Source organism: Odocoileus virginianus, chromosome 3 (genome assembly GCF_023699985.2).
Source record: "Odocoileus virginianus isolate 20LAN1187 ecotype Illinois chromosome 3, Ovbor_1.2, whole genome shotgun sequence".
NCBI lineage: Eukaryota > Metazoa > Chordata > Mammalia > Artiodactyla > Cervidae > Odocoileus > Odocoileus virginianus.
Window position 1 is genome coordinate 65698547 of NC_069676.1, and position 20128 is coordinate 65718674.

Here is a 20128-nt window from a genome sequence, read left to right on the forward strand (position 1 = left end):
ATAACAATAGACTATCAGACCAAATGACAGGCGGTGCGGATAATTTGGGGGCGAGGATCTTCACACAGGCCTCTTGAGTGGCTGAATAAGCTGTCCCTGTTAAGAAGCCTCTTTAAGCTGAGTTTTGATAGTCAATGCCCCTGGGCTCTAAGTCTTTGAAACAAGGCAATTTCTCAGAAAGAGTAATTAGTGCCTTGCTGTAGCACTGCCCCTGGGGCCTGTGCTTTGGGACCACTTTATAACTGAGGCTGCCTTGTCACAGAGTGCTTCAGGTGATTGTCAGAAACAAATCCTCCTTAAGCATCCCTTTTCCTTCTAGCTGATGGTTTTAATCTGTTGAAATCTGGAAACCTGATAAAGGTGAGGTAGCAAATGCACCGTTGAGCAATGGAATCTGTGCCAGAATTTAGTTGGACCTGGGTTAGACCAGAGTGTACACAGCCCAGGCTCCTTACCAGACTCATAAGGATGTGACAGGATACAATGAGATGTCTCAGTACTGAGCTACTGTCATGGGACATGTCTGATCTCAGGTGCCACTGGATAGATATTAATACATTGGGAGCTAGCTGATGGTGGTAAGTGGAAAGTCTGAGTAGGAAATAAACAAAAATTTCAGGCAGGTAGGCAAACTCTATTCTTACCATTTCTAGAAATTTTCCTAATCTGTTCTTGCAGCCTTTTCATACCATCTCTCACTACTCTGTCCTCATTCATTGTACTCCAGTCAATAATGATTTGAGAACAGGCCAAGGTAGTTTCTGCCTCCAGACATTTGGACTTACAGTTCCAGGTGTCCCAGCTTCCTGTGTTCGACTTTTCAAAAAAAAAAAAAAATTTTTTTATTGAAGGATGATTGCTTAGAATTTTGCTGTTTTCTGTCAAACCTTTACATGATTCAGCCATAGGTATACATATATCCCCTCCCTTTTGAAACTCCCTCCCATCTCCCTCCCCATCCCACCCCTGTAGGTTGATACAGCACCCCTGTTTGAGTTTCCTGAGCCATACAGCAAATTCCTGTTGGCTATCTATTTTACACATGGTAATGTAAGTTTCCGCTTACTCTTTCCATACATCTCACCCTCTCCTCCCCTCTCCTCAAGTCCATAAGTCTATTCTCTATGTCTGTTTCTCCATTGTTGCCCTGTAAGTAAATTCTTTAGTACCATTTTTCTAGATTCTGTATATGTGTGTTAGAATATGGTATTTATCTTTCTCTTTCTGACTCACTTCACTCTGTATAATAGGTTCTAGGTTCATATACCTCATTAGAACTGACTCAGATACATTCCTTTTTATGGCTAAGTGTTATTCCATTGTGTATATGTACCACAAGTTCTTCATCCATTCATCTGTTGATGGACATCAAGGTCACTTCCATGTTCTAGCTATTGTAAATCATGCTTCAATGAACAATAGGATATATGTGTCTCTTTCAATTTTGCTTTCCTCAGGGTATATGCCTAGGAATGGGATTGCTGGGTCATATGGTGGTTTTATTCCTACTTTTTTAAGGAATCTCCATACTGTCTTCCATAAGGTATCAATCTACATTCCCACCAACAGTGCAAGAGTGTTCCCTTTTCTTCACACCCTTTCCAGCATTTATTGTTTGTAGACTTTTTGATGAGGGCCATTCTGACCAGTGTGAGGTGATATCTCATTGTCATTTTGATTTGCATTTCTCTAATAATGAGCAGTATTGAGCATCTTTTCATGTGTTTGTTAGCCATCTGTATGTCTTCTTTGGAGAAATGTTTAGGTCTTTTTCCCACTTTTTGATTGGGTTGTTTGTTTTTCTGATATGACTTCTTTTTTTTTCCTGCAGTTTTCATATTTGGTATTATCTCCTAAGATCATGCTCCCCTAATCAGTCTACCTAAATTACCCTATTGGGCTTCCCTGATGGCTCAGATGGTAAAGAATCTGCCTGCAATGTAGGAGACCCAGGTTTGATCCCTGGCTTGGGAAGATACCCTGGAGAAGGGGATGGCAACCCACTCCAGTATTCTTGAGTGAAGAATCCCATTGACAGAGGAGCTAGCAGCTATACAGTCCATGGGGTTTCAAAGAGTTGAACATGACTGAAGTGAATTAGCACCCACACACTGTAGTTATATAAGTTATTTGAAATTATCTTATACACTTGCCTGTGTATTTCTATCTTACTTCTATAATATAAATTCCTTTGAGAACTGGTAGTATTTCTGTTCTGTTTGGCACTGCTTTCTGTGTACCAAGAATAGTACCTGACATATAGTACCTGCTGAGTAAGTATTGCTTGCATGAATAAATGAATAAGAGGATAAACAAGGGAGCGAAAATGGGAATTAAGAGGTGGGTAAAAAGAAAGCCTTGATATATGAGGTCATAATCTAATCACAAAGAATTAAGTAAGAAAACAGCTTACTTAAGTAAATAAATAAAATGTCAACCTGAACTTAGCAGTAAATACTGATTTGATGATAAGCCACTGACATGGTATCCTTAAAGTTTCCTCTAACTAATGGTCACTTTTATGTTTGTAGCCTGGAGTATGGCAGAGTCTGTAGTGGAGGTTAAAGTCATTTCTAGAGGTCTATGGCTTGAGCTGGAATGCTAAGTCAATATTATGAACAAAATCTAAAACAAGAATGGAAAATCCTGGGCTAGCATTAGTATTGCCACAGCCCTCTCTGCACCCATGGCAGACATCACTAATAGGTCACAGAATCTGTGACTGCTAATCCAGCAACCACCAACCACTAGAATGTAAACTCCATTGGGACAGAACTTTCATTTGCTTTGTTCACTGTTTTCTTCCTTACATCTAGAACAGTGTCTTTAACCTGTAGGTATGCAATAAATATTTGTTGAATTAAATATTTGATGAGTGACTCAATTGGATTTGGCAAGTGAGATATATTTTATTTGTCATCCCTGACTTAAAGCAAAAAGATAGGGAATTAAAATTAGATTCAGAAAACTGTTGTCACCAAAGAGTAAAAAATAATCTGATGATCCTAAGAAGTGTTTCCATGCTGAGAACAGGCAACTGTATTGCCACCACCCTGAAGTACAAAGTCCAGGGAGACACAGGAGATGCAGGTTCAATCCTTGGGTCAGGCAGATCCTCTGGAGGAGGAAATGGCAACTCACTGCAGTATTCTTGCCTGGAGAATCCCGTGGACAGAGGAGCCTGGTGGGTTACAGTCCATAGGGTCACAAAGAGTCAAACGTTATTGAGTGCACATGCATGTTCCTTCATTTAGTCATGTATTTGAGGCAATGCAGCTAAGGTCAAGAATACATTCTCTCTGCACGAAATTATACTACTTAGCAAAAAATGCTGTAGCTACATAGCAAATAATTGTCATATGCTGTAAGGTTATCAATTTTTTTTTTTTTTACTGCCTACTAGGGACCTATAGTATCCTCCATGATGAGATTTTTGAGCCTGAATTTTTGAAGAGGAAGTTTTCTCCAGCAGTTACTTCTCAAAGAGTGACTGTTAAGTAAAGAGATTTCTCTAGCAGTAATTTTATGTGTCAATATTACTGTTTAACCATCAAAGAGACTATAGCTTGGACTGTGCTTGAGTATTGACTGGGTAAACTCTGCCTGCCAATGCAGGAGATACAGAAAATGCGGATTCGATCCCTGAGTCAGGGAAATCCCCTGGAGAAGGGAATGGCAACCCACTCCAGTCTTATTGGCTGGAGAATCCCATGGAGAGAGGAGCCTGGTGAGTTACAGTCCATGGAGTCTCAAAAATTCAGACACTACTGAGTGACTAACACTTTCACTTTCATACAAACTATATTTTTTTGAGAACTACTATGTATCAGCCCTGTGCTAAGGATAAAATAAAGCTAAGTCCTTTTTATGGAGACTACTTATTAATAAGATAGATAATTAACAAATCAAAGCATAAATATATAATCTCAGATAATAACAAATTATTTGTTTCTGTAGAGTAGTAAAGTCAGAAACTTGAATAGAATAGATTCAAGAAGAAATGAGATGTTAGGAAATAAAATAGCAATGTAAGATGATTTTTAAAACTGGATTTTGTTTTACACAGATGCCAAACAGAATTGGTTAAAGGTATAGGAGTATTGAGGTCAAAGATTTTGTTAAGGAATGAGGGTTTCAGAGCTGATGGCAGCAATCCACAGGATGGAGAAACTTTGCAAAATTGAGAGGAAGTTAATTGTAGGAAAAATGTCCTGGAGGAGTCATAAGTGGGTGGGATGTAGTAAACAGATGCCCCTCCACCAGCACAGAGCTTTTCTTTTGAGGAAGGTCAAGGCCAGTCTATGCAGGAGTGCTAAGCTGTCCAGGAAGAGGTCACATGTGCTTCTTCTTGTTCCCATGTGTGTCTTTATGCAAGCCTATTTTCAGCCCCATTGGGGAAACTGAAGCACTTCAGTCATTGGCTCATGAGTTAGCCCTGAGATCACAAGAAAAAGGGGGTAGAACTCTTGTCCTTCAGGACATCTCATTCTAGTAGGTTCCTGGGAAAATGCATACCTCTCCTCGTATTAAGAAGAGGTTTCTCTCAAAGAGTGACTTGATCATTTAGTGATTTAGTTGAGTCATTTTAAATCTGGATTTTTATTAACCTTATTTTTATTCACACTGATTCTTGAGGATGTTGCCCTGAATTCACAAATTCCAATTAAGTATGCTAGGCTAATAACTTCACCATGAAAATATCTCAAACTATTCAAGTTCTGAATAAAGTATTCTGCTTTTGACACTACCCACAAACCTCCTAGGATTTGAAAAACTTGAAGTATGCAGAGGGAAATCAGACTAAATGCTCACGTATATTTTATTGGAAACATTTCTTTAAAAACATGAAGACAAGGGGAAAAAAACGACCAAATTCAATTTTTGAGCCTGGCACTACAACTTCTCTACAAGTCACTCTATTCTAAACAAGAAAAATAAAATCAGCTTTGTTCCTGAACATATGCTTTTGACATTTTTTTTTTCCTTGAAGGCTGTGAATTATTAATAAACTAATTTCTCTTTATAGTTCAATCTTTGGAGATTTAAAGTGTTCTCTGAAATGCACAGGGAAAAGATAGAGCTTGAGTTCCAATCAGCTCCAATCCTCTCCGGAGAGGCTGGCCTTGAGGTATCTCTGAGTCTTTGATATCAATCTTTGATTCAGCTGGGAATTTCTGATCATTTCTAGAACTAGTCTGTTAATACTCCTTAATGCCCTGTTTAAGTTGGGCCATTTCTGCTAGCTGACTTTATGCTTTCACTTTGCTCCTGAGATATTTTATGTTTGTGTCTGTAGCATATGTATGTACATCTCTCTCTTTCTCTGGATATACCTGATGGATTATTTTTTGGCAAGTTGTATTAGAAGGCAGGACTTTTGATAACAAAGAATGTCCAGAAAATCGGCAGCTCTTGTAATAAACTGTGCTGGATCTAAGTTCTACTAACATTGCCTCCTCCCTTCTTCAGTGGAGTTTACCGAAGAGAGCTTTTGGCTCTGTGGAGGAAATAAATTTGCAAAACCCCAAGCTGTGCGACAGTAGAATGAATGAGAGTTCGGTTAAATTTGTTCTGCCCGATGTCCGAATCCCTGAGCGGGAAGAGAGAGCTTCCAAGACAATGCAATTTACAAAAAGGGAAGTTTATTACTGACTCGAGTCAGGGCTTTCTGCTGCAACCAACACAGTGGCACAAGGTCAGAAAAGACTTGAACAGAGGCTGTTATCCAAATTTATAAGGTATGCATAAGCGGTTAGTAGCTGGCTTAAGTGGGTTGGTTACATGTTTGCAAAGCAATTTTATTGGTACAAACTTTCACGGGCTTTTTTCAAACCTGGGCGTTCGCGGGCTTTTCAGCTCTCCCTTTGTTTCTTACTGGGCGCATATTGGCTGGCTCCAGGTTACCTGATGGGGGTAGGGAATCTTATCATTTCGGGGGAAGCCAAAACTTAGGTCCAGGCCGCCTGTCATGGTATTAACCCTGGCAGCCTCACAAAATTCCTTCCCTCTACCTTGTACCATTAAGCATGTTAAAAAGGAGCACCCGGCTGAACAATAGTCAGAGGTGAAGAGAGAGGATTCCATCACCTGGGAGTTCATACAATTTAGCTGAATGTCTGAAGTCACTTCATACATTATAATTCTGTTGCCTCCTGTGGTATCAATATATGAAAATTATTATTCCTGTTTTTTTGTTTTGTTTTTTCAGGGGATGGGGGATCAGAGGGAGAAACTGAGACCCTGAATTTAGTTGCCTTGCATGATACCCTGCATACCGTATTCAGGGACTGAACATGAGTTCCCATCTCTGTGATGGGTCTTAGGGGGACTCAGATTCTGGATGAGGTCCTCTGCCTCTCAGGTCTATTTATTGATCCAAAAGTGGGGTGGGGGAAATCTAGCAAACACAGACCAATCTGTATGTACCAGTTCCTGGTCTCTCTCACCTGAGGGAACTGGCTTCAACACTGGTCTCACCTGCCTTTATTTTCCCACTGCTGCCTCCTCTCATAACCTGCTGCATTATCAGGGTACAGTGATCAAGCAAGAGAGTCACCAAGTGACCATGTTGACAAGGCTGCTTAGCAGGAGCGCAGAAGGATTGAGATTCCACACCAATAACAAGATCTTTCCCAACATCGCTAGCTCATGCAGACAGCAGACTTGCTTCTCTCCCAAGGAGGCCAGGATCAGAACCTGAGCCACAGAAAGGAAGGGGGTGGGGAGAAGGGAAGGCAGAAGAAAAAAAGAAAGCTTTTCCTTTTTTATTTCTAAAGCCAGTTCTATTCTGGGACTTTATTTACTTTTTTGTTCAGCTCCAGGGGTTAAAGGGCTCACAGTAATGGAAACTGGAGGTCACCGATTTATTGCTCTTCCTCTGGACTCTCTTCTGGGCCAGTTTGCTTGGTGGTGAGTACCAGCATCCTCAGCCTTTCTCACCCAGGACCTCAGCCTCATCCAGGCTGAGGACTCCCTCACTCTAGGACCTGGGAAAACTCGGCTCTGCTGTGGCCAGTGATGGGCTCCACCAATCAGAATCTCAAGTGACTGTCCATAAAAGACAGCATCTCCTAAACCAACAGCTAGAAACTCAGACAGGAGTGGATAGGACAGTCTTAAGGCACAATTTTTCTATTCTGGGAAATCTGAATTTTTTTATCTTAAAGCCTCATAATGATTGGATGAGACCCATCTGAATTATGGAGGCTAGTCTTTAAAGGTTAACCTCGTCTACGAAATACCTTCACAGCACCACCTCAGTTAATGCTTGGTGATGTCACTGGGCTATAAAGTGTAGCAAAGCGGACACACAAAATTAAGCATCACATGTACCAAGTCCTCTCGTATCTATCTACTCTCTCTCAGATCCATCCATTTCTCTCCGTGACTCCACATACCACCCTAATCTAAATGCCATCATCTTCCCTGAACTGAGGCAATTGCTTCCTAAATTATCTCCCTGCTTAAACTTTCCCCAAACCATTCTTCACCCTGTAGCCAGAACGATATTTTAAAAATATGTACCAGATTCTGTGTTCCTCTGTTTGAAATCACTCAATCACACTTGCCTGGGTCTAAGATCAGTCACAGCTCCTAATACCACCTAGAAAGTTCTGCTAGGCCTGGCCCCTGCCCACTTCTGCTGCATTCTTCATGCTTCCTGCATTCCAGCCAGACTAGCCTTTCAGTATCTTGCATTTTTCCTATTTCCTTCTTCCACAGGGTCTTTGCAAGGGGTCTTCCTTTTGCCTTACATCTTGTTCTCTCTCCATGGGCCTGGGTAACTCCTACTTACGGCCATTGTAGTCAACCTTATTCCCCTTATCCACCAGCCTGACCAGATCATATCCTCTAAATATATATTATCCCACCTCTCCTTTGGAGGACATATGGCATGGGAAGTTAATCTTTGTGTGGGTATGTGATTGGTGTCTATGTCTCCCAGACATTGCCTTGTAAAGACGGCAGCAATGACTGACTTGTCCCCCACCACCTATCTGGTTTTCAGTATGGCGCTGAGACATGGGGGTGCTCAGTAAATATTAAGGATTGAATATACGGGTGAATTGTCTGAGTTAGGATGGAGGTCAGGAGAAGGATGCTTGTTACATCCTGCCCCTTCTCTCTAACCTTTCCCATTCTTCCCCCACACCTTGAACAAAACCACAGCTTCTTCTGATTACAACTTTATATCACAATTGAGCACTAAGACTAGGAGTCTTAAAAAAGCAGGAAATCAACAGTGTTGACTGCTCCAGTCAGCTTGTTTGGCACCCACACACACATATCTAGTGTCTTTAGTTCAGCATTCCAGTCTTACCAGTTTGAAGACATCCCCATTATTTTAAAATTTGGAGATTTCATCTAAAAATATAAATTTATGGCTTCTCATTGAAAAGGAAAGGAAAAAAAAACATCTGTCTACCCTTGGCCTGCCATCCCATATGGCAAAAGTCAACTTTAGTTGAGCAGCAACTGTCCATATAAGACAGGACAGGTGGTGTCCTCAGGTCAGTACATTCCCATAGGCCTCCCTCATTCAGATCACCTGCCCTGTATATACTGGCGTTTGAGTTCTCTGCCGTAACTGACAGTAAACTTACCATTTCCTCACTTTCTTCTCCATGTCTCTTCAGTAAACTCTAAGGAATGTGTCCTAGGGGAGAAACGCAGTTGTATAAAAGCTGTTAAAGAGCAATCTGATAACGTGTCTGTTGGTGCTCTCTTCTTGGGTCCTGCTGACCACAGCAGTGGCAGCAGTCTGCCCTTCACTTAACCTTTTTGATTTGGGTGGGCCAAGGACGAAGTGAAGCCCTGAATTAGCAGCCAATTTCTCTACAAAAACTGAAATGATTGTATCCATACATCCGTTGCTTTTCTCTATAGGATGGGAGTGAAAATATTTAGCATAACTGTCAGCCAAAATGGCACAATATGAAGGCCACGCATACGAATTTTTTTATGGCCTGACTTCTCCCGGGAACTTAAGTAAATTCCCTGAGCTTGTGACCTTCCATTGGACACAATACAAAGGGTCGTTATTTGCTTGATTCTCATGCTTAAAGGGGAAAAAAAAAAAGAAAGGAAGTCCAGATGAAAGTTAAAAATAGGGCATGTGAATTTAATGCGACTTTCTCTGGGATCATAAGTCTGCTGAAGGGAAGTAAAGAGGGAAGAAAAAAATAGACATTATATTAACTGAGCTTCCTGGAAGAATGCTATTTGCTCACAAATGTTTATTCAAAGGACTCCTTAGACTAATTCCTCATTAACAAAAGTGTCCTGGAATGTAGGTGGAATCCATCAGAACATCTTTGAAGGAAACTTGAGAGCTAACTCAGAAAAATCTCAGGCTTACAGACATTTTTTTTCTGCTCTGTCAATCTTTTAAAATTACTCTTCACCCTTGTTATTAAGTATTCTTTCACCATATCTAGAACTTGTACACATAAAACCCACCTTCTTGCAAGTTGAAATTTTGCTTTGGGTCACATGGCTGAGTTAAGAAAAAATAACCAAATTCCAGGGGTCCACAGTAAAAAGGGCCTCATCTACTTTGCAAATATGATTCACTATAGTAAACAAAGGTTATTTTCTGCAATTCGCTCTGAGGGAATGACTGAATCTAAACTTCAGCCTTGCTTCTGAAGCATAATTCCAATCAGGGAATTATGTCACAGGTGGAGACATGTCCCTGGGAAAGAAAGCATCTGCTTTCATACAGATGTCATCAGTAATAAAGAAAGATGGGGAAGCAGTGTGATCTGGGAATTGGATCGTGTTCATATCAGATCTGCTTTTCAGTTGTAAAAACAGTAAGTTATGCTCGATTATTCTTGTACACGCTGTGGAAAACTTTTCTTAGCTTTACCAGGGTCCAGAGAGAGACACGAGACCCTGGCAAAGACTTTAGAAAAATGATTATTTCTGAATTCTGCCACAAACTCTATCCTGGTTCAGAAGCAAGAAGCTTGGGGGAAAATAAGTTTAAGCTCATAAAAACACTCAAAGGGCATACTGGTCATCAAACAGCTCTGAGCAAACTGCATTTGCAAATAAATCTGAAAACATGTGGATTCAATTTTCCTTGAAATGCCCAGAGGTTAAAAAATTAAGGGGGGAATGTTTGGCAGAAAGAACCTGGGGTTTGGCTGTGTGCACAAGTTTCTGAAAAATAAATTGATCGTTTTGCCAGAGAGAATATATTACCTGGTCCCCCTTCTCAATCACATCTCGAGCTTAATTGTCAGTGGTCCCGTTTCTCATTGTGGCTGCAAAGTGGACAGGAGGGTTTGAGTTCATTTGAAAGAAAGCAAGTTTTATTTCTTCCCAGGGTGGCCTTCTGCACAGCCAACCCAGAATCTCAGCACCGTCATGGGTTTCAGCCCAGTGACATAGTGGCGAGAAAACCATCTGCTCGCAAAATCGTTCCTCCTTTGCCTCTTGCCTCCCATCTGCCTCCACTCATCAAGTTTTACCCCACTTTTTTCCTTCCGCCAACCCCCCAAATAATACCTTTTTTATGACCGAATAAACACAGGCAAATGTGGAACTGCTTTAGAGCAAATCCAAACTGTTTTAAAAGATCATGAAAATAGAGTGGGTGGGGGAAAAACTCCATCTGTGAAAAAGCAGTGATTAGCCTTAAAACAATGTGAGGCCAACAGCGCAGAGTCCCATTATGAGATGATGTGTGGTGCCTGTAAGTGGCTGTTCCTGGTCTCTGAGGTAGCAAAGTTGTCACATGATTCTGTTGTTGCCATGGCAATAATCTGTAATTGTGCAGAAAATCCACAGAACTCATGAGCAACTCCTTAGTGGATTGGGCTGAAAGAAAATCAAACCCATGAAAGCCCTTGAATTGATGTGGTTATGAGAGTGCATTGGCCAAGCTGGTCCAGGTGAAGCTGACCTGATTTTGTGGATTTCCTTCCCCCAGCCCCTGTCTAGCTTTGGTGAACTCCCTCTTTATGTATGTTTTCCACACTTTTATGTCCATAACTGGTGAGAGGTATAAATCCTAGTCAGCTAGGGCAATGCTTCAGCTCCTCAGAATTCTGAACATGCAGTTTGGAATCTACAGGATGGGGGTTATGGCTTCTTTGGCTGCTTAACCTTTAAACATGCTAGACTAGTACTGAGGACTAAGGCCTGATTTGTACACTTAGGTGAAAAAGATTAGAGTGTCCATTGGTGGGGGCTGGGGGGGGTGCGGGGAGAGAGACCTATTTCTGCCCCGACAAAGGCCCCGAGGACACACTGGGTAGGAGATAGGCAGCGAGGGTGTGTTGTTCCTGGGGTAACTCGGCAACAAAGTACACACACATGGGCAACACACCCATCTTAAGGCTGCCAAGACCTGCCTTCTTTAAGGCAAGCTAATACAAACCATGCCCCCAGCACGGCCGGGGAACAGAGGGTAGGTAGCATTTCTCTCTCCTGCACTAGATGCTGTGTGACGTTTATGCATGTATCAGCCGTCAATCCCAAGCGGTTGAGGGCGTGAGTGAGTGTGGGGCCCCCTGACAGAAAATTTGAGCAGGAAGAGGAGCCAGACAAATCACTCTCAAGTTCCAAACTTCAGCGAGAATCCCATGGGAATGCAGCTTCCAAGTGGATCCCATGAGAACATCTGGGATGAAGACGCTCACGCCAGACTCAAACCCAGACTCATTAGTAATAATGCTTCAGTTTTTTTCTCATCTATTTATTTATCCTCTCATCTACCGCAAGTATGATTTGCTTTTCTTCTGCCCATTTTCCTACTGGGAGCAGGAAAAGGAAGGAAGAGAATGAACACCAAGCTATAAATTTGGGTACTTTCTCTTGGATACCTTCTCACTTGAGGTTAATTAATTACAGACAATTACTGACAGACTTTGCTTAATTTAGGCAGAAAGGAATGCAACGTAGGAGAGTGAAGGGCTTGTGGATTTGGAGAAAGTATTGAGAATCAGGGTAGGAATCAGATAAGAATCTGACAGCTTAGGGATCTCTGTAGCAAGAACAAAAAATGAACAGTTTGATCCCAGTTCATTACTAGAATATTTAGATTCAACTATTTTCTTTCTTGTCATTTTTCTCAAGATTCAAAGTGTTGGGGGGGAAAGTCCAAATGGCTTAATTTGGATCATGAACCCAGTTTTCTATTCGGAAGATGAATGTCAGAGGGAAAGGAGGGAGATGGTAGAGACTCCTTAACTTAGCATCTCATCAAGATTCATGGAGTGAGAGAGAATTTCTCAAAAGAAAAATTAAAGTGCATGTATGGAAGGAAGGAGATCAGATATGATGATGATCATGGCTTTGGCTTGGGGAACGGGAGAGTCCAACAGCAAATGTCCAGCAGTAGGACTTGAAGGGAAAGTTGAACAGTGGAAGTGCCTATCAATCAACTTACATTAGTAAGTCTGAGCTTAGACTTGCTGGGGAAAATTGCAACAGAAAGGCAGGTAGATGGAGAGGGAGGGGGAGTCTGGAAAATAGTTTTGTATGGCGTCCTCTTTCTGAAAGAGTCTAGAGGGAAGATAGCTACTTGATTTGATACCAGCCATGCTAATGGGGCAGACTTCCAGCTAGTCGAAGCTCCTAATGTCCACGTCTCAGCATGTCTGATTACAGGTTGAAGTTGACCGATCAGCAAACTACTCAATTATAAGCCCATCTTCTCCCTGTGGTGCCACTAATTAAAACAAGAAGCATGGTGCAGCTCACACACTCTGTGGAGCTCTTACCTTCCCAAAACTGAATGAGTCACAACCATTAGCCATTGTCTGTGAAATGCAACTTCCTCTTTCTTTTTTTCCCAACCCCATTTCTGTTTGGTGTGAATTCATCTCTGAAAAGCCTTCCCTCAGGATTATTGATCCCCTTCATACCCTTTGCTGGGAGAGAGGAACACATGTGGCGGGAGCTTTGAAATGCAACCTCAAAATGCAGCTATGTGGAAATCTCAGTGTTCTGGAATGTTCTGACCTTTTGTCCTGCCAAGCACCACTTTTTTTTTTTTTTTTTTTAATGAAATCACGTCATAAAGGCTATTCCTACAGTGAACTTAATTTTTAAGAAGAGGGAGAAAAAAGATATGGCTCAGCACCCATCCGTTTGCAGGAGAGCTGTTCTCAGACACCTGGAACAAACTGAAGCCTTTCTTTTCTTTTGCTGTCTCGATAAGCATAATGGGCCACTTTGGTAATTTCAGCTGTAAATGCATTTCTTTGTAGCAGGACAGGGCTTTCACGTGCAAGAGTGGAGAGAGAAAAGATGCTGAGAAGCACTGTGGTGACAGGCTAGCAGAGCAGGGGCTTGCTACACACCATCCTGTATGTCCCAGGTTCTTCTTGAAGGCCAAGTCCTTGGCTTTTCAACCAGAGAGAGAAACTTTTGTAAACTCCTCAAGGTCCAGTTAAATTCTTCATTAGTATTAAAATCGATATCCCTGGAAATAAGATGACACTCCAGCATCCTTCCAGAAAGACTGCCAGTTAGCCTCTAGCAGCAGTTCCTGCCTGCAATCCTCTTAATGTCTCTTCTCCCTTGAAAAGATGCAACTTGAGATGTTCTTGCCTTTTCATACAAATTTTTCCATTCAGCATTGGATGACTCCATTGTTTTTTTTCCCACAAAGAAACACAGTAAGTTCTTCTATCACAATAATTTCTTATCAGTACATCTGGGGACATCTACACGTTTCTAAGAAAATCACTTGGCACCTAGTTGTAGAGGGGTAGACCAAACTCAGAGTCATTGCACAAACTGTGAGGCTAGAGGTGACAAAATGTTTGGTGACACAATGGGTAAGTGGGTAAAAGCAAAGAAGACTTTGCTTTCAATTCTGAAATTGCTAATTTGTCATTTTGGGTCTCAGGTTCTGTAAAATGAAAAGAGCAATAATGCCTACCTCAAATGGTTATTAGGAGGGTTCAATGAAATAACGCACATAAGCACTGGGCTTATTATTTGTTGTATCAGTTCAGTTCAGTCGCTCAGTCGTGTCCGACTCTTTGTGGCCCCATGAACAGCAGCACACCAGGCCTCCCTGTTCATCACCAACTGCCGGAGTCCACCCAAACCCATGTCCATTGAGTCAGTGATGCCATCCAACCATCTCATCCTCTGTCGTCCCCTTCTCCTCCTGCCCTCTCAGTCTTTCCCAGCATCAGGGTCTTTTCCAGTGAGTCAGCTCTTCGCATCAGGTGGCCAAAGTATCGGAGTTTCAGCTTCAGCATCAGTCCTTCCAATGAATATTCAAGACTGACCTCCTTTAGTATGGACTGGTTGGATCTCCTTGCAGTCCAAGCCCTCAAGAGTCTTCTCCAACAACACAGTTCAAAAGCTTCAATTCTTCAGCACTCAGCTTTCTCTATAGTCCAACTCTCACATCCCATACTCAATAAATGGGAAGAGTCACTAACAGCATCTTCAGATCTCCTGAGCGTGAGGCCAGTCAAAATGAATGAGGAAGGAGAAATGTCTGGGGCTCTGGAAGCCATATGATACACTCACAGGGCACCAGAAATCTTACCCACATCTCTTTGCCACTTTGTTCCCACCACTTATGTGTTTGATATGGTCATGTCTTCAGTTCTGCGGTTCCTACCTTGGGCAGGCTGTCCACAATAGGATGTGGGGACCTGCAGGTGACTCATAAAGTCTCGTTTATCAAAGCTCTTTATTTTGTAGGGCTGCATTATACCAGTTGAATGACAAAAATGGAGCAAATAAACTGATGACTCAGTGGTAAAGAATCCACCTGGAATGCAGGAGATTTGAGTTCAGTCTGGGGGTCAGGAAGATCCCCTGCAGAATTAAATGGCTACCCGGTCCAGTATGCTTGTGTGGAGAATTCCATGGACAGAGGAGCCTGGTGGACTACAGCCCATGGGATTGCAAAAGAGTTGGACATGACTTAGCAACTTAACACACAAACACATACAGGCTAAAGCAGTGCGTGTTACACACGCACACACAAACACAGGTTCTTCTAGCTGGTGACTTTCCACTTATTATTCCTTGATGGAACACTTTGGAAGCGGAGATCATTTGTATATTCCACATGTTATAGATTGATTTAGGTTGAGATGACAAACTGACATTAGCCAAATCTCAAGTCAGTTCAGAGATGGAGAGATGGGATCCAGCAGTAGGGATTTTTTTTTCCCCCTAAGCCAGGACCTTCCTGACAGTCCACAGTTTACACAGGGAGCAGCAGCTAGGTTCATGAGGATTTTCAAAGGCAGGACAGAGTGACATGACGGAAACGGTGGGTGGGGAGCAGGAAATAGCATGGCTCGCTCTTATACAGGCTCAGGTTGCTCACTGTCATATACAATAAATCTGCTGAAAATGTTAAGGCAATTAAATAAAATAAAGAGAATACAAATGTGGAAAAAAGTTATTGTAATTGGATATTCCAGAACTCGAGACCCAGGCATAATGTTTTTATAATAGTGTATATAATAGAGTGTTCTATTCAATAACATAACGATTAAGTAATTGAACAACATTATTTCAAAATATTTTCTGGGTTGGATCTTATGTCCCAGCATCTCAAACACACATAGTTCTAGTTATGAGAATCTGCAGTATTAGGACAGTGAGCTCCAGCCCACAGAACATCTGGTTTCAACCAATGTTCCCAGTCTCTTGTCCTTATAAGCAGCAAATCTGGAGGACCAGGTTTGCACGTTTGGGTCATTTGACTCACAGGAGGCACAGATACTTTTGGCACTTCTTATGGCTGGTAGCCAGAGGTACCTGACTTCAATACCTAAGAGTAAAAATAGTTCTGTGCTTTTCGTTTAGCCACCTATGTGTCTTGTAAGTCCCTGGTGCCTACGCAATACTCTGTGATGGGTCAGGATTCAGTCACTGACAAAAAAGTACTCATTGAGAACCAACCATGAGGCAAGTTCCCTGCCTTCACAAATTTAAGATTCAGCAGAGGAGACAGATATTAAGCAAATCGATGCTTAAAAGGTTATCTGATTTCAGTTGTGAAGAATGAATCAGATCAGAATGATGGGGTGTCATAAGTGGGGATGCTTATCTGGTCTAGAGGACAGCAAGGCTTATCCTTATAAACGAGTAAAGCAACATTGAAGCCAATGGCTGACTTAGTCAACAGAAAAGGCAAAAGGTGAGAGCAGAGAAGGCATTTCACAGAGAGACCAGTGTGTGCGAATACCCACAGGCCGTAGGGGTGGGACGTGTTGAGGAGCCTGGAGAAGGCAAGTCAGTATGGCAGGAGTGTGGGGAGCTACACGGAGCAGACAGGAGATAAGTGAGGGAGAGCCCCTGCTGCGGACAAAGCTAGATCTTGTTCTCAAAGACGCCGTCTAATAGAGAAACAACTGCCTCTCAAAAGTATATTTTGTTCATTAGCTTCTCAAAACAAAACAAAAAATAGATATCTAATAAACACTTGCTCCTTCCAGTTTGTTCCCACTAAGGGCAAAAGAAAAAAAAAAAAAGAAACGCAATTCAAAGTCTTTCCCATTCATGGTGGGTTGGTAGAAAGCTCAATGCATTTCTGTTACCAGTGTTTCCCAAGTGTGGGTTATTTGTGACAGAAGGGCCTAGTCAAAGTTCACCAAAGAATCAGAATATGTGTATATATAAAATGAGGAATTGACTCATGTCACCCTGGGGACTGAGAAGTCCTAAGATCTGCAGTTGGAAAGGTGGAGATGCAGGAGGGCCAATGTGTGGTTCCAGTCCCTGCCTGAAGGCCTGATAACCAGAAGATCCCATGGTGTAAGTTCCAGTCTGAAAGCTGACAGGCTCAAAACCCAGGAAGAGTCAATATTTTAGTTTGAGTACAAAGGCTAGAAAAGACCAATGTTTCAGCTCAAATACATTTTTCTTTTTTTCTTTTTCTTTATTTTAAGTTGAAGTATAATTGCTTTACAGTATTGTGTTGGTTTCTATGAAACATCAACATGCATCAATTGTAGGTTTACCTATGTACCCTCCCGCTTGAACATCCCTTCCACCTCCCTCCCCATCCCGTCTCTCTAGGTTGTTATTGCGCCCTGGTTTAGTCCCCTGAGTCACGCAGAAAATTCCCATCGACTATCTATTTTGCATATGGTAATGTATGTTTCCATGTTACTCTCTCCATACACCTCACCTTTTCCTTCCCCTCTCTGCCAGCTATGTCCGTAAGTCTGTTCTCTATGTGTCTCCATTACTGCTCTGCAGATAGGTTCATCAGTACCTTCTTTCTAAACTCCATATATATATGCATTAGTGTATGACTTTCTTTTTCTCTTTCTGACTTACTTCACTCTGTATAATAGGCACCAGGTTCATCCATCTCACTAGGACTGACTCAAATGCATACCTTTTTATGGCAGAGTAATATTCCATCATACCACAGCTTCTTTATCCATTCATCTGTCAATGGACATCTAGGTTGCTTCCATATCCTAACTATTGTAAATAGAGCTGCAATGAACATAGGGGTACATGTGTCCTTTTCAATTTTGTTTTCCTTAGTGTATATGCCTAGTAGTGGTATTGTTGGGTCATATGGTGGCTTTATTTCTAGTTTTTTAAGGAATCTCCATACTGTTCTCCAAAGTGGCTATTTTATTCCCACCAACAATGCAAGAGGATAATAAGGTCATTTTTCTTAGAGACCAACATTCTTATAGAAAAAGTCTCAGAGATGCTTTATCTGGAGCAGGACTTGGCCCAAGTGGACCTTGAGACTAAGCTGACCAGACAGGAGTGGACCTTGTCATGCGGCAGGGCAGGACAGGATTGGTATCACACAGTCTGGGCTGGATGGTATGGTAGGTGACTACTCATAAAGACCTAACAGAGCCTGACAGTAGCCACAGAAAGACTGCTATCATTATTCAACCAGTATTCAATAGACAGAAGCTGTCACGGTTGTTGATGCTAGTGTTATCATTTTAAATATAGGTGCCAGCTTGTAACTGGCATTAGCAGAGTCAAGCTGTTGACAGCATGGACTGGGAATCAAGGACACCATGCCTGTCCAGAGAGGACCTGTGAGAGCCAACTAAGATCTAGATTCCAGAGGAAATGGCCTGTTAGGCTATTGCTCAGCCAGAGCCTGAGGCACTAGGTGAATGAAGAGAAAGATCCAGTGTTGGAATCTGTAGGCAGTTGGCTGCTGAGAATGAAGTGGGAGTTCTAGACTCTTTGAAGCAAAAGGTCATTGCAGAGGAGTCTGACCAGGTATTAGTTTCCATAAACACAATGTAACTAGTGACTCAGTTCAGTTCAGTCGCTCAGTCCTGTCTGACTCTTTGCAACCCCATGAACTGTAGCACTCCAGGCCTCCCTGTCCATCACCAACTCCTGGAGCTTGCTCAGATTCATGTCTATTGAGTCAGTGATTCCATCCAACCATCTCATCTCTGTTGTCCTCTTCTCTTCCCACCTTCAGTCTTTCCCAGCATCAGGATATTTTCCAGTGAGTTAGTTCTTCACATCAAGTGGCCAAAGTATTGGAGTTTCAGCTTCAGCATCAGTCCTTCCAATGAATATTCAGGACTGATCTCCTTTAGGATGGACTGGTTGGATCTCCTTGCAGTTCAAGGGACTCTCAAGGGTCTTCTCCAACACCACAGTTCAAAAGCACCAATTCTTCAGCACTCAGCTTTCTTTATAGTTCAACTCTCACATCCACACGTGACTACTGAAAAAATATTTGACTAGATGGACCTTTGTTGGTAAAGTAATGTCTCTGCTTTTTAATATGCTATCTAGGTTGGTCATAGCTTTTCTTCCAAGGAGCAAGTGTCTTTTAATTTCATGGCTGCAGTCACCATCTGCAGTGATTTTGGAGCCCAAGAAATTAAAGTCTGTCACTGTTTCCACTGTTTCCCCATCTATTTGCCATGAAGTGATGGGACCAGATGCCATGATCTTAGTTTTTTTAATGTTGAGTTTTAAGCCAGCTTTTTCACTTTCTTCTTTCACTTTCATCAAGAGGTTCTTTAGTTCCTCTTCACTTTCTGCCATAAGAGTGGTATCATCTGCATATCTGAGGTTGTTGATATTTCTCCTGGAAATCTTGATTCCAGCTTCTGCTTCATCCAGACTGGCATTTCTCATGATGTACTCTGCATATAAGTTAAATAATTAGGGTGACAATATACAGAATTGGCATACTCCTTTCCCAATTTGGAACCAGTCCATTGTTCTATGTACAGTTCTAATGGTTCCTTCTTGACCTGCATACAGATTTCTTAGGAGACAGGTAACATGGTCTGGTATTCCCACCTCTTGAAGAATCTTCCACAGTTTGTTGTGATCCACACAGTCAAAGACTTTGGCGTAATCAATAAAGCAGAAATAGATGTTTTTCTGGAATTCTCTTGCTTTTTCGACGATCCAGAGGGTGTTGGCAATTTGATCTCTGGTTCCTCTGCCTTTTCTAAAGCCAGCTTGCACATCTGGAAGTTCACATTTCATGTACTGTTGAAGCCTGGCTTGGAGAATTTTGAGCATTACTTTGCTAACATGTGAGAAGAGTGCAATTGTGTGGTAGTTTGAACATTTTTTGCCATTACCTTTCTTTGGGATTGGAATGAAAACTGACCTTTTCTAGTCCTGTGGCCACTGCTGAGTTTTACAAATTTGCTGGCATATTGAATGCAACACTTTTACAGCATCATTTTTTAGAATTCCATCTGTGCAGGAGCCACAGGAGACACAATTTCAGTTCCTGGGTTGGGAAGATCCCCTGGAGGAGGGCACAGAAATCCACTCCAGTATTCTTGCCTGGAGAATTCCACGGACAGAGGAGCCTGGCCGGCAACAGTCCATAGGGTTGCAAAGTGTCAGACACAACTAAAATGACTTAGCACGCACGTATGCACACAGAGTTCTCAAAGTGCAACTCCAGGACCAGCAGCGGCTGTATTATCTGGGAACTGGTTAAAGAAGCTGATTCTCTGGCCCCATCTCCTGCCTATGGTACAGAAACTTTGAAGTTGGGGCTCAACAATCCATGTTTTAATAAACCTTCCTGATGATTCTGGTAGCTGCAAGAATTTGAGAACCACTGGTCCAAAGGATGGCGTGAGCTGAAGTGTGCACAGCTAAGGGACACCAGGGCTGCTTCCTTGTCAGGGCCATGCACGTGCCA

At 42.1% G+C, this 20128-nt stretch overlaps 2 long non-coding RNA genes across 2 annotated transcripts in view; one reads left to right on the forward strand and one right to left on the reverse strand.

The window, feature by feature from the left end:
- Positions 1-20128, forward strand: part of LOC139034448 (uncharacterized) — a 343034-nt gene that overhangs the window by 123523 nt on the left and 199383 nt on the right. The window lies entirely within an intron of this gene.
- On the reverse strand, positions 5508-10686 carry LOC110138084 (uncharacterized). The gene is made up of 4 exons (XR_011484995.1): positions 10516-10686; positions 10210-10271; positions 8604-8656; positions 5508-6696 (listed from the first exon to the last, which is right to left on the reverse strand). It is a non-coding gene; the product is annotated as an uncharacterized lncRNA (long non-coding RNA).